Source organism: Astatotilapia calliptera, chromosome 4, assembly GCF_964374335.1.
Source record: "Astatotilapia calliptera chromosome 4, fAstCal68.1, whole genome shotgun sequence".
Lineage (NCBI taxonomy): Eukaryota > Metazoa > Chordata > Actinopteri > Cichliformes > Cichlidae > Astatotilapia > Astatotilapia calliptera.
The window spans coordinates 15,360,075-15,374,980 of record NC_137425.1 but is presented as its reverse complement, the minus strand read 5'-3'; the positions used below and the strand labels follow the sequence as shown (position 1 = coordinate 15,374,980).

At 40.7% G+C, this 14,906-nt stretch overlaps 1 protein-coding gene and 1 long non-coding RNA gene across 3 annotated transcripts in view; one reads left to right on the top strand and one right to left on the bottom strand.

Annotated features, from left to right (window-relative positions):
- The window catches only part of ccp110 (centriolar coiled-coil protein 110), a 664,638-nt gene that overhangs the window by 610,588 nt on the left and 39,144 nt on the right, over nucleotides 1-14,906 (top strand). The gene's annotated exons all lie outside the window — the stretch shown is intronic.
- LOC145428271 (uncharacterized) lies at nucleotides 1,112-3,681 on the bottom strand. Of its 2 annotated transcripts, XR_013908521.1 has the most exons (3): nucleotides 3,178-3,681; nucleotides 2,856-2,937; nucleotides 1,112-2,777 (listed from the first exon to the last, which is right to left on the bottom strand). It is a non-coding gene; the product is annotated as an uncharacterized LOC145428271 (long non-coding RNA). The 2 variants fall into 2 exon arrangements; XR_013908520.1 differs by having other exon boundaries at nucleotides 1,112-2,937.

Sequence of the window (14,906 nt, the reverse complement as noted above, 5' to 3'; positions counted from 1 at the left end):
CGGCGTAAATGGGTGAATGAGGCAAGTTGTCTAAACCCCAATTTAAGATGGGCAGCAACAGTACCTCAACTGAACACTGGACACAGAATAAAAAATTTTCTGACAAAATACTTAAATATTATTGCACTTTAAGAACAGAAGGAGAGGAGAGTACTTTTTCTCAGACTTAAGCTGAGTTTGATAGAAAAGTTCTAGCGAAAAATATTTACAGTTTAAAAACCAAATATAAACAGTTCAGCTAATATGACACTTTTGGTTCAATCCTTTTTTCTTCCGTTCTAACACCTCCACCCATTTTGTGGATGAAAAAGTTATTTTTGATCTGATATGATTTCTTGGCTGTGCGGACCAATCAGTTTCAGTTTATACTGTTTATTCTTGTGCTGTGTGCAGCTGGGTTTGCTAGTTCACAGACTTTATAGAGCGTATTAGATCGTGACAAGAGGAATGCAATGTACATTTTATCTCTTACACCCTAAACCTCCCCACCCCCAACTTCCTGGCACAACCCACGGCTCTGGAGAATGTACAAAATGTTTACATTGGACTGCAGAACAATGTTGCAGCACTTTTAGTAAAAGATTTTATGTTTCACAGTTAACATATCACATCAGTATCAATATCTGTACCCATCAGGGACACATTTCAATACTTCACCTTCAAATCTCTCCAGCCACTTACTTAGGCCCAATTTGTTCGCACAAAATTATCCATATGCAAGAAACTAAAACTAAAAGATAAACTGTAATATTTAATTTTAAAAGTACTGCTTGAAAATGAGGCCTTTGTAATCAACTGCTCCTTAAATGCAGTGACTCTGATCCTATATTCAGATAAACTTTTATTCAATTCAGATTAAAAGTTGAAACTACTCACAACGCTAAACCTAAACAGAGTAAAGTGTGTGTGCAGGGAAAAGCAGAGCTGAGAAAACAAAAAAGGGGGTGGGGGAGATGAAGAAGTGGTGTTGATGCATGTAGAAAGCGGTTTTGTTTGGTGACAAAACAAATCGAATGGATTAAAGTTTACAGATTATTACAGATTAAAAACAAAAGACAAGAAATAAGAACACTGTCTTATATACGTATATAGCAAAAATAGTGATAAAATCGCACAATTATGTCCCGTTTTCTAAGCTTCATTCCGTACTAACAAACAGAGGCGTCATAAGGATGAGAAAAGTGATAACATGAGCGCTAGAAAAATAGTAAACCGTCAATTACTTTTAGTTTTAAAAAATATTATTAACCTATTAGAATAAAGGCATGTTTGTTTCATAAGGTACGTGTTGGGGGCGTTACAGGAGTCAATTTCGTTTTGTTCTGGCAGCAAATAATGAAATCGAGTCAGCGTCTAACACTGCCCCCCCTCCTTATTTCATGATTTGGTTCGGTCCAGTGCGCCAGGCTGAGCGCCAGAGCACTAACGGATCCGGTGTTTCATAAGAGTGAGAGAGACAGATGGAAATAATAAGAAGATAACGAAGTCCATATGAATGAAACTGCTCGACATTCCTGGTATTTGTAATGTGTTGTATTGTTTATTTTAGTTTTCCAAAACAAAAGGAAAACCAAACAATAATGATTATTAAAAAAAAAGAAAAAAAAGTATAGCATAAGCATAAGCTTTTTTAATCCCACCCTCTTTCCACTAGTTGGTGTCGTGCAAAATTTAACAATAACCTGCATCACACCGAGTGAGCTTGATTTGAAGTGGGTTTAATAAACACATTGCAATGTGGAGAGAGCATCCCAGTGAAACACCAGGACCATCTCTGAATTGTGGCCACCGCCCTTACATCTTATATACAGACACACAGACAAAGAACATTCCACAAACTCGTACACGTTGGTATAGCCCCCCCTCTCACGGGGGGCTATACCTTCTCCCTCACAGAGAGAATTATGACCTTGTTTTCTGCTTGCCCATCACCTAAAGATTTACATCCCTGATAAGCACAAGGAGTCTCACTATCTGTTTAACGTCTCACATTACAACGGCCTCACTGTGTTAACTTTCCACATGCATGTAAACTAGTGACAGGAGTGCTCTTACTATAGTAAAGTGAGAAAGTGATATTACTATAACTTATGTACTATGATTAAATATGTGATTAATATATGAGAAAAGAAATCTGCCACCACATTGGTTACTAACAGTCAGCACTTTTTCTTCCTGTTGATCGATCATAAATTCTTCCTTACAATTTGTTACATGTATTTGCTTTTATAACCCCAGTAACGCATGTAAAATCTAAAAAATACAAAGCAATGATAGGAACAAAGCATGATGATAACAACAACAACAAACTTTATTTATAGAGCACATTTAAAAACCAGCAGTATACCAAAGGGCTTAACATAAGAGACAGAGAAGTAACACGAGTATTATAAGGCTTTAGCAAAGTATCAAATATACTCACAGGTCAATGCCACTAATACACAGGGGTTAATATAAAATGCATATCAAAATAAAAACATAATAAAAGCACAAGCCATAAAAAATAACTATAAGAAAAAATAGAGTAAGTCTAAAAGTCAGGTGCGAGCATTAACAAACAGGAAAGGCGAGATTAAACAAATAGGTTTTTAACCGTGATTTAAAAGATTGGATGGAATCAGACGCCCGGATCACAATCGGAAGGTTATTCCACAACTCTGGTGCAGCCAGGGCAAACGCCCGGTCACCTCTAGACTTCAGCCGAGATCTAGGCTGCACCAAGAGTAACTGAGTAGATGATCTTAATGCTCTGGCAGGAACATACGATTTAAGGAGTTCTAAAGAGAAAGAGAAAAGTAAGAAAGCATAATTAAACAACTGGAACTACTGTAATCACAGGAAACTATTCTGTTTACCTGGGAGTAAGCACTCACTCCTCAGCCTTGAATGTTCAGTGGATTCCATCATGGTTTTCTCCGGCGACTTCAGGATGTGTACCTAATTTAAAACTGTAATCATATATCATAGATCAAAATATTGCTTTTGAGTCAAACATGACTTCTTCAGATGTGTATTTAGAAGCTTCTCATACTGAATACTGAAATATTAATAGTAACGTACAGTTTCGTATAGACCTATTCCACTAACACAGAGTAAAATGGGTTTAAGTGAAATTGTGGCTAAAAAGAACATGTGTAACAAAATAATGATAATATTTCTTTATAAAACATGACAAACCATCAAATCAGGCAACTCTGCCAACATGGTGTTTTTTTGCCTCTTCAAACATGTCCTTCTTTTAGTGCACATGGAATTCAGTAGTCTCCCTCATGTTGTCCAGCACGCCTTATCCACTAAATACAGCAACATCTACATTAACACATAAAGCTCCAATCAGATTTCTCTTGGTGAATAAGGATAAATGTGGCACACCCAAAATACATGGCCAGTTTTGTGTTAATCATTTAATGTAATTTATTTAATTTGTTTATTTGTGATTTTCTGTGACTATGAATATTCACAATGACTTTGGAAACATGACCAATTTATGCAGTATATTATTTTGTCACATGGACTGTACTGAAGGACAGAAAAATGGAGCAACACCTCAGGTGGAACTATTATGTCAAGGCAGGTGCACCCCAGTTGCTTTAGGGGGATGGACGTCCACCCACTATTCACAAATCAGTCCAAATGTGTGGTAGTGGGCACATCTGCTATATTGAGATAATCCATCCCACCTCACAGGTGTGCCACATCAGGATGCTGATCTGACATCATGAGTAGTGCACAGGTGTACCTCAGACTGCCCACAACAAAAGGCCACCCTGGAATGTGCAGTTTTGTCTCACAGCAAAATGCCACAGATGCCACAAGCAATGAGGGAGCGGGCAATTGGCATGCTGACAGCAGGAATGTCAACCAGATCTGTCGCCCGTGCATTGAATGTTCATTTCTCAACCATAAGCCGTCTCCACAGGCGTTTCAGAGAATATGGCAGCACATCCAACCGGCCTCACAACCGCAGACCTCGTGTAACCACACCAGCCCAGGACCTCCACATCCAGCAGGTTCACCTCCAAGATCGTCTGAGACCAGCCACCCAGACAGCTGCTGGAACAATTGGTTTGCACAACCAAACAATTTCTGCACAAACTGTCAGAAACCGTCTCAGGGACGCTCAACTGCATGCCCGTCGTCCTCATCGGGGTCTTGACCTGACTCCAGCTCGTCGCCGTAACAGACTTGTGTGGGCAAATGCTCACATTCGATGGCGTCTGGCACGTTGGAGAGGTGTGCGCTTCACGGATGAATCATGGTTCACATTGTTCAGGGCAGATGGCAGCTGAGAATGTCCCAGTTCTTGCATGGCCAGCATACTCACCGGACATGTCACCCATTGAGCATGTTCGGGATGTGCTTGACCGGCGTATACGACAGCGTGTACCAGTTCCCACGAATATCCAACAACCTCGCACAGCCATTGAAGTGGAGTGGACCAACATTCCACAGGCCACAATTGACAATCTGATAGACTCCATGCGACGATGTGTTGCACTGCATGAGGCAAATGGTGGTCACACCAGATACTGACCGGTTCTGGGTCCCCAGACCCCCAATAGCGCAAAAAACTGCACATTCCAGGGTGGCCTTTTGTTGTGGGCAGTCTGAGGTACACCTGTGCACTACTCATGATGTCAGATCAGCATCCTGATGTGGCACACCTGTGAGGTGGGATGGATTATCTCAATATAGCAGATGTGCCCACTACCACACATTTGGACTGATTTGTGACCACTGTTTGGGAGGGATGGTTATATTGTGTATCTGGAATGAATTTTAGGTCTCTACGTCCATCCCATGGGGAATGGGAGCAGTAACAAAGGTGTTGCGTTTATATTTTTGTTGAGTGTATATATATATGTGTGTGTGTGTGTGTGTGTGTACGTATGTATACATCTCACTTACACCCTGAGCTGTCTCCTGTTGTTTTCGTTATAAGGCCCATGATCATGAGTTTCACATCCTGAGCACATCCTGTACCAAATTTACCATATGCTGTTACAAGCAGAAAACCTCTTTTAATACCCTATGATTTGCACATTTATTAACTTCTGGATTACTATGTATGTATTATATTACTCAATGAAATTTTTTTCCATTATCACAAACATTCTTGATTTGTATCTTTTTTGTTAAATATCAATTACAGTCTTAAGGATGGTACCTCATTATTCTGTTGGTGGTTATTGCCATTTAGACAAGTATGTATGTATATATCTCACTTACACCCTGAGCTGTTTCCTGTTGTTCTCGCTATAAGGCCCATGATCATGAGTTTCACATCCTGAGCACATCCTGTACCAAATTTACCATATGCTGTTACAAGCAAAAAACTTATTTTAATACCCTATGATTTGCACATTTATTAACTTCTGGATTACTATGACACTTACTGAAATACTGCTACATTCTATCTATCTATCTATCTATCTATCTATCTATCTATCTATCTATCTATCTATCTATCTATCTATCTATCTATCTATCTATCTATCTATCTATCTATCTATCTATCTATCTATCTGTAATGCCATTTAGGAAAATATTATATATATATTGCAATCAAATTCTGAATATATAGAATGAAACTTGAATATATAGAATGATCTTCTGAATGTATGGAATGAAACTTGATGTCAAGGAGGCGCTTGCGCCATCTAGTGTTTTCCTTGTTTGTACCTGTGAGGAATGGCACTATGAGCCAGTCCGCACGGAATCTTGTGGCTCAAATTCTAAGTAATGAGGAGCTAATTACCAACCTGGCAAATGCATGTTCTGGACAACCTAATATTTGTACTAGTATGCCACACCGTACTACTTATGAAGAAATTTATTCACTTTTTCATCGTGGAAGACCAAATGCAGTGAACCTCTCCGGTCAACTGGAAATTAAGTTGGTTTAGTGTCTGTTACTTACTCATCTTAGGCATTGTGTCTTTGGTTAAGTGTCAAGTCTTTGTGAAAATCATATTTAAATTTAGTTAAATATTTTGAGCAGAACGAAATGTACCCCTAAATACATGAAAAGTAAAAGCTGTGATCTTAAGGATGGTACCTCATTATTCTGTTGGTGGGTTAGACAAGTATATTTCTTTACCGATTGTGTAGGTGTGTGTGTGTGTGTGTGTGTGTGTGTGTGTGTGTGTGTGTGTGTGTGTGTGTGTGTGTGTGTGTGTGTGTGTGTGTTTTAATCAGGTCAGTTGTCTCAGTGTTTGAGTCCTCTTGTATGGAGATTAAATTCTGATTGCCTTGTGTTATGTTCCCCATGCCACATCCTTGCGGTGAACAATGCTGCATCATACTTTACCTCCCCATATCAGATTACTTTGCTGAAATTTCACTCTTTTTCTCATGCTTCTCAAATAGCAGTTTATCTGTACTGCCGCACATGGGATTGTGCAGTCGAAATTGAAGTTTCGTATCATGTGTGATGTCACCCTTCATTTTCAAAAACATTGTAAGGAAGGAGCAAACACATCAGGAGTCTGAAAGTGTGATTGAGCCCTCACATGGTCATAGATCCACTTTTTGGGGTTCTTTTTTAGATTTCCTGTGAAAGTCTGAAATGGTTCATATTTCCATTCCATTCCCTCCCCCCCACCCCCACCCTCTCTCTCTCTGTTTCATTCCCTGAATCTTTCTTTGTGTGTCAGTCTGTGTGCAGGCAGCAGCAGGACAGCTTCAGTGCAGACAGACGTTCCACGCTCCCTGCAGAATCATAGCCCATCAATCATGTTAACATGTTAACTAGTGGGATTTATTTTATTCAGAAAAAAACTGTGCCTAAGTATTTTTGTGTTTGTGCATGTGACCGAGCTTTTTGTATCTCCGTGGGTGATATAAGTTTAGGGCTGTTTGATTGTTTCACCACCTGTGCCCGACATGTCTGCAGATTGGTACCTCCCACCCTGACACTCAAATCAAACACGGCTCAAGTTTCCTGAGCTGTCTTTTGTGTGGAGCGTGTTAAGCGATTTTTAAAGTGGCCCTTTCTGGTTTCTCCTCCAGGGCTGAGGGGGCACACTCCCTCTGGCTCGCTCTATCTCTAACTTTCTCTCAGTTTTGTTTTCCCTTTGTCAATTGCAGCTTCTCTCAATGTATCTACCCATCTTTTCTGTGTGTGTGAGGAATGAACACAGTGAAGAGAAAAAGAAGAATTTATTTTAGAAAGTTTTCTAATAAAAAAAAAGTTTCCTTGAATCTTCAGTGGCTACAATAAGATGCATTTGGATTTTAGCAGTTAGTTCTCTGCATTCCACAGATGGTTCAAATGCTCATATCTCACTTCTCATTAAGTATTTAGCTGGCATCCTATTTGCATAGCTGAGAACAGAGGGGAGAAACGTGTAGATGTGTACGAGGTGGCTAACGAAGTGGCCTGGAGATTGCATGGATGGATTCTTGCCAAGCAACGCCCCACCTGCTTGCACCCGCCACTTACTCCCAGTCGTGACTGCCCCCAACCCCCTAGCTCATTGAGTGTGCCCACTCTAAAAGCTCACAAATTCTGCTCCCTTTGACAATGGTTAGGTCAGCCTAGATAAAGCACGTCCATTAGAGGCAATCGAGCCGGCAGGACAGAGTGACAGAGACAGACAGGAGGGCAAAACAGGAGGGGAAGGAGTAGGAAGGCTTTGACAAATACCAAAGGTGGCCATAACTCTGCTTGTCTTCCTGGGAAATTTTTGCATGCTTTTTTTTCCTTAGAGCTTGATAAGTGTCTCTGAATTAAATGGGTTTTAATTAGCAGTCATTAAGAAGTTCATTAGCATATTGCCTGGCTGTTTGGCTGTTTCGATGGGGATGATGGCGCTGCTCTCCGGGGCTCGCTCTGTCTTTTTACCGTGGCAGTAGTGCGTTTGGGTTTAAAGGAGAGGAAGCAGACATTTAAAGAGAGAGTGTGGATTTAAAAAGGAGAGAAAGCACAAGAGAGGGAAAAATCTGATCTGGACACTTTGCACTTGTTTCTAATTTTTTCTGACCTTTCTCACCTCCTCTCATTCTGCACCTTTTTCTCTCTCACTTCTGCATCCTCCCCATTTTGCCCACATCTCTCTCTCACTGTCAGTGGTTACTTTGTGGTTATGTGGTGATGGAAGCTGATAGCTGGCAGTTGAAGGCTGTTCTGTAGGGCTTAAGAAGAATCCATCTGTGACTGCGCGGTTGCAGTTTAGTCAGATGGTGCAGACTGGCCTGCTGAGGTGGCGTTACAGAACGGTACTCGAGATGAAAGCACAGGACATGGACAACAAAAGCCATGATAGTAGCACAGTTATAGAAGCAGATAGTATTTGGTGGCTAGGCTGTTGTACTTACACTGCTTGAGAAATTGTGTGGAAATGTAGCATGGTTAAGCAAGACAAGTGACTGTGTGTGTGTGTGTGTGTGTGTGTGTGTGTGTGTGTGTGTGTGTGTGTGTGTGTGTGTGTGTGTGAGGGTGTTTTATGGAGAGACACATGGAGATAAAAAAAAGCTTCTTATTTGTTTATTTACTTTATGGTTGTGGTTCACTCATGTCATAACTGCTGCTGTGTTTCTTTAATTCATTACTGTAAAGTTGTATACAAAAGTGCACACTATATTTAGTCTTATTTACTTATTATTAGTCCTATTTTTAGAGTTTTTTCAGTTTAAAATAATGATATAAAGAATATATAAATAAATACACCAATTGTGCTCACCTTGATAAAAGCTTTGGTCACATTCTCACACAGATAACCAGACCTATCAGCATGCACCAATATCTTTTATGAGAATGATTAGAGTTTGGAAATGAGGAAATGCGCTGGCTTCCCTCACATGAAGACATGTACAAATTAACCTGCCTTTAATCTCTCTTTCTCACTGCTGAACATACATGAATGCAAAGACATACTGAGCAAGATAAGTATTGTGAAAGGAATATATTTGCTGTGATTTGAATTGCATATGTGAGTACTGTGAGAGATCAATAGCTCCAGTTTCCCCTCCAAATCACCTATCCCGCATCCTCCTCTTCTTTCTTTACCTCTTTAAATCAGGCTTTTCAGCTCTGTTTCGATCTTTACCTTTATTTACGCTATCGTTTCCTTATTTGTGCATTACTCTTTCCTTTTTAATCTCCCCCATCTTGCCTTGTTTTCTTTTCCTCCCCCATGTTCTAAAGTTGGCTCAGCCCATGGCAGACTGCTGCCAATACAGACTGATTAGCTATAAATCTTGCCTCAGTGACCAGTTACCTTACAGAGATCAGACAGACAGAAAGACACACATGAGAGGAGGCTGAGCGAGTGTGTTTGTGTTATGCTGTGTGTGGGTACAGCCAACCTAGATCTGTCCGACTTACCGAGCCTTATTAATACAGCAATGACTGATACTCTCACTTTCAATCCATCGTGCTGTTAGGATGCCTGGGTCGTTGACCCAGGGTTTTTGAGTTTATTATATTATTTATACTTTCTAGTCTTTGGTTTCTTTGAGTTCTGTCTTATGGTTTATGTCTGTCTTCTCTAGTTGTTCTGTCTCCCCTGTCACCTGTATCCCCTTGTCTAGTTCGCGTCTCTGTGTATCCTTAGTTCCTATATCCCCGTGTCCAGTCAGTGTCTGTGTCTGCCCTGGTCCCACGTCTCTGTTCCCTCTGTAGTGCCTGCATGTGAGTCTGTGTCTTTGTTCAGTCTGTGTTATGTGTTTCCTGTTTTACTTTGAAGGTCTCTGTCTTATCTCAGTGTGTTCAGGTTACGCTTCTTTGGTCTCGTCAGTTCTGATTTGTCCCAGCTGTGTTTCCCTCCTGTTACTCATTCCCTGATTGCTCCCTCTGTGTATTTAAGCCCTGTGTTTCTCTGTGTCCGTGTTGCGATCTACCGTTTATTTTGCTGTGTGTTTTGTCAGTCCGCCGGTGTTCGTTTATTTTGACTTTTTTCCAGTTATGTTATGTTTGAGTTCAATATTAAAGCTGTTTCGGTTTAAGTTTGTTTCTGGAGTCTGCACCTTGGGTCCTATTCCTGTTTGCACACAGCCGTCACTTAACACGTGCACCCAGTTTAAATATTAAGCTATAACCAAAAGCCAGGCCGATGACCTGAGCTTTTCCTGTTCTCGAGCCTGTTTGAATGGGAAACACTTGTGCTCATAATCTTTTGACTAATCCCACAGGAATGTGTCTGTGTGTTTGCGTGTGTGTGTCTTTACTCTCTTTGCTCTTCTTTCACCTGCTAGCGCACAATCAGCTCTGTCAACTAGTGATGGGCAGATGAAGCCCCATGAAGCACTGAAGCTTTTCATCCAATTGGTTCACCCCAACGCGAAGCTTCATGAAGCTTCATTTGCTCTAGCAGGACACCTACTGGACGTAAAAATAATAGCTGGCATGAATTTGAAGAGTGTGGCATTTTGCACACAGCCTGTAAATGTCAACAACAAAAGGAGTGTGTAAAACACCTATAGTGTAGTGATGGCAGTATACTGTGTATATTTATGCTGGCAGTATGGAAAATGATTATTTGCGGCAAAGTTCGAACCGCTTCATGAACCAGTCACGTGGTACAGCCGGGCAGCGAGGCTTCGGACGTCATCATTTTCAGCTCCTCCCATAAATGAAGCAAGCCTCGATACGCGCTTCGCGGAAACGCCCCCTCCATTACTCGACACACGCTCCGAAGCCTCGATACAGAACGTCCCATCACTACTGTCAACATCATTAGCTGAGGCGGTTTTCACATCAAAGTTAACAACAAGCTAACATTTTGTACATCGAGAGAGTTTAACCGGACATTATTGGGACTATTGCTTAAAGATGTTTGATGTGTTGCTGGTTGTTTTATGAGATTTTGTGAGTTAAATGATTAATTCATCTATCTAAATGAGTAAGGGGTCCATAAATATTCCTGATCTCTGAAATATTCTCTAATTCATTAAAATGCTCAATTTGAAATGTGAAGTGTCTGACACATCTTTGGATTGTGGGAGGAAGGTGGAGTCTTCAGAGGGAAACCCCTGTGAAAATGGGAAGAGTGTCCAAACTTCACACAGAAATGGCCAGCACTCAAATTATGTGCAACTGGAGATTGACCTATATGGAAGATTTCCCTAAGTAGCTCTGTAAAATCACAAGAATGCACAAAACACCCAGCCCTTTTCATAAACCTTTAAACACTAGTGCAGATTATATTTGGCTCCTGCCTCTTAATTTTGGAACATAATTGATTTATTTTCTGTTGAGACAAGGGAGGCAGTGATGAGAACTATGAGCAGACAGCTTGACCTTGGCAGTCGGACTCCACAGCTTTGCTCTGTTGAGTGCAGAGAATGGTCTTAAGCTACTCCCACAAGTGGTGCGATTGTCGAACGGACAGACAAGGAATCTGAATTATTTTCTACTTTTATCAGACCTTCCATGTGTACTACACCACGTCCTTTAGCTATTTGCTCTTAACAATGCCTCCCTGCACATGACCATCTGAGAAGACTTTTCCTTCTTTTTTGCTTTTTTTATGCAAGGATGATTAGGCCATTTTCACACTCTCTATTGATATACTTATCAATCCTCATGATACATGTTTTCTTGTTACTGCTAGTGCATACACATTGAAAATTATTACTATATCAGCAGCTTCAGGTGCAAGAGGGCACAACCGGATTCTATAACTATTTTGGAATAGCTTTTTCACTTCCTGTTAACTCGAGAACGTGTAATCATATTTGATGGATTTTATCAGTAAGGAGATCAAACTGATCAAATCCTTGTTTTAACTTACAGTGTTTTTACTGCTGTGTATTCTCACTGTGACGACCCACTGCACCCTGCCTTCCTTTTGGGTCATGTGTGTCTTGTTTGCAGGCATTGAAGAGGCGGAGTTCCCATTTACAATCAGTGACACTGGCAACACCTGGGCCAGTGTGCCAGGACACTATACAAAAAGCCTTTAGGGCAAAGCCCTGCCTATCGTCTATCATGTCGGCCGGCCTTGTGGGATTTTGAACAGCTGTAGCTGCTTCTTGTTCTTCGATAAGCCAGGTCCGAGCCAGCTCCAATCAGCCAGAAAAGTTATTGTGGTTCCGAATTGGTAGATGTCCTTCAAAATCCTCCATTGAGACTGTCAAATTCAAATTTTATTTGTCACATACACAGTCATACACAATACGATATGCAGTGAAATGCAACTGCTCGTGACCTAAAATAAAAGACTATGAATAGGATAGAAAATACATATGAAAATTAAAATGAAGGGTAAATTTAACTAGGAAAGAATAAAATAAAATATAAAAATTAAAGTTAAAAATAAAATAACTGTACAACAAAATACACAATATAGAAAATATAAAAGAATATATGAAGAAATACAGAACAATAAGAGCAGCTGTACGAGTAATAAATGGTAATGAAAGAAATGTAATGTCCAGGGTTGTGCAATCCACATATTTAAGTGTCTTGTGCAGTGCAAATATGCTTAAAAGTGATTTATTTAAGTGAGTGATTTGATTTGATGACCACGCGGTGTAGTTGTGCAGTGGCCACTAGTGTAAACAAATGTCCAGTGTGTGTGTAAAAACCATATGTGTGGGTCAGTACTATGTGGTGGTGTGATTGAGAGACTGTATCGCCTGCGGGAAGAAGCTCCTCCTCAGTCTCTCTGTGTTGGTCTTCAGGGAGCGGAATCGCTTTCCTGACCTCAACAGAGAGAACAGTCTGTTGTTGGGATGGCTGAGGTCCTTCACGATCTTCCTGGCCTTGGTCCAGCACCGCCTGCTGTAGATTGAGTGCAGGTCAGGGAGCTCGGAGCAGATGGTGTGCTCAGCTGATCGCACAACCCTCTGTAGCGCTCGTCTGTCCTGCATGGTGCTGTTCCCGAACCAGGTTGAGATGTTCCCCGTCAGGATGCTCTCTATGGTGCAGGAGTAAAAGTTCCTGAGCACCTTGGAGGGCAGTCGGAAGTCTCCCAAGTGTCTGAGGTGGTAGAGACGCTGTCGGGCCTTTTTCACCACAGTGTTGATGGATCTGCCGCTTTGACCAAGGTCAGAGCCACATCACCAGGCTCCTGATTGGTTGTCGCGGCACGTTTTGACGCTGGAGTTCAGATTTTTCCAACTCAAGCGGTAGACGTGAAACACGCGTATGCACAAAATGCAACACAAAAACTGACGCACATGGTTTTATTCGCGAGCCAAACGCGCCAGACGCGTACACTGACGCCCGTTTCTCACGTTTTCGTGATGCAAATCTGCTTCCAAATTTTCGCGGGACACGCAATCGCGTGTCATCGCGCTTTTTCCATTGACTTTACATGTAAACCTGACGCTCTGGCCGCCTCTATCGCGTTCGGTGTGAACACACGGTTAGAGTGTGGAAAACCTCTAAACCTCAGGCTTAAAATGACCAACAGTCTCCTTTAAAAAGGACATAGTCACAGGCTCAAACCTGTCAAGGACAGCAAAGCAGGAAGCAGAGACTGAGGGGTCATGAGCACAAGGCAAGATTTGAGCCCTTGTGGAGGAGACCTTCTCAATAAAAAAAATGTAAAAAATTTTCACAGGCTTCAGACGAGGGCTTGATACAGTCGATATGTGGTGCACTAAGAACAGAGTTAATAGTTAAAACACATGGGTTGTGACAATTTGACAGAATAATGTCAGATAAGTGTTTCTTTTGGCATCTTTTACAGTTTTTTGATATTGAAGCCAACAGTCCTTTAGCATCTCGAATGACACTTGTAGTTGGTCCTTTTCCCACTTGCGTTCAGCTTGACGGTACTCACATCTGACAGCTTGGGTCATGTCGTTCAGCCAGGGCTCAGATTTAGCTTTAGGCAGTTTGGTTTTTAATGGAGCGACAGTGTCCAAAGCAGTCCAACAGGTGGAATAAAACCATGAGCTCAGTTCCTCAGTCTGGCTGCATAAAAACTCTGGGATTGTACAGTTCTGGTTAAAAACTGTTGAAAACCCAGGAGCAGCATGAGGTTTAACTGAGGTACAGGCAAGAGGAACTTCAAACATTACAGGACTGTGGTCAGAAAACACAGCATCACAAATCTCTACGTTAAAAACATAAAAACTATGAGTTAAAACAGGATCAAGTATGTGTCCACGTTCATGTGTGGGACCAGTCAAACATTGCACCAGATTAAAAGAATCAATTTAAAAAGCTCTTTGCCATGGGCATATCAGGACAACACACATGAATATTAAAATCCCCAACAATAAGAACACAATCATATTTTGGCATGTATTCAGCCAAGAAGTCATTCACAAAGTCCTTATTTTATTTTGGAGCAGCCCAGCTGAAACACAGACAGTTTAAAGCTGGTGAATGACGGGGTTGATAGCTGCTTACATTTAAAATGACTTTAAAAATCGTAGCTATTCCTCCTCCTTGGCCCAACGTACGCAGGGAATTAAAGTAGCAGCAATTGTTATTGATCTATAAGGAAGAATATTATTTTTCTGTATTTGATTCTTTTAGTAATTTAAATTATTTTAAATTATTTCATTTAATTTGTATCTATATATTAGCTTAAATTGAAATGGATAAATGAACAACTGTTTACTGGAAATAGTTTTGGTGATTTGCAGTATTATATTGTGAAACTGACTCTAAAATTTGATTCATATATTTTACAATTTCAAAACTTAAATTTTTATATTTTAATGAGTGAAGAGGGAAAAAGCTATCAAAAGAATGTGAAATTAAACTAAATTATAATAATATTGAGGAAATCTTTCATAGGTAACTTTCCAAGTCAAAGTTTTGTGAACAAAGGGCTATCTTATCACACTGCAGTTGCCCAGGAGATACACAGGAGAAGGAAGGGGGACTCCAAGCAGTTGACAGCAGTGGCCGTATGTGTATATAGTGTTTAGTTTTAGTTTAAAATGCATATCTCAGATTGTGATTTAGTGTTAGTTGAAGCTTGCAACCTGTAAGTAGTTTT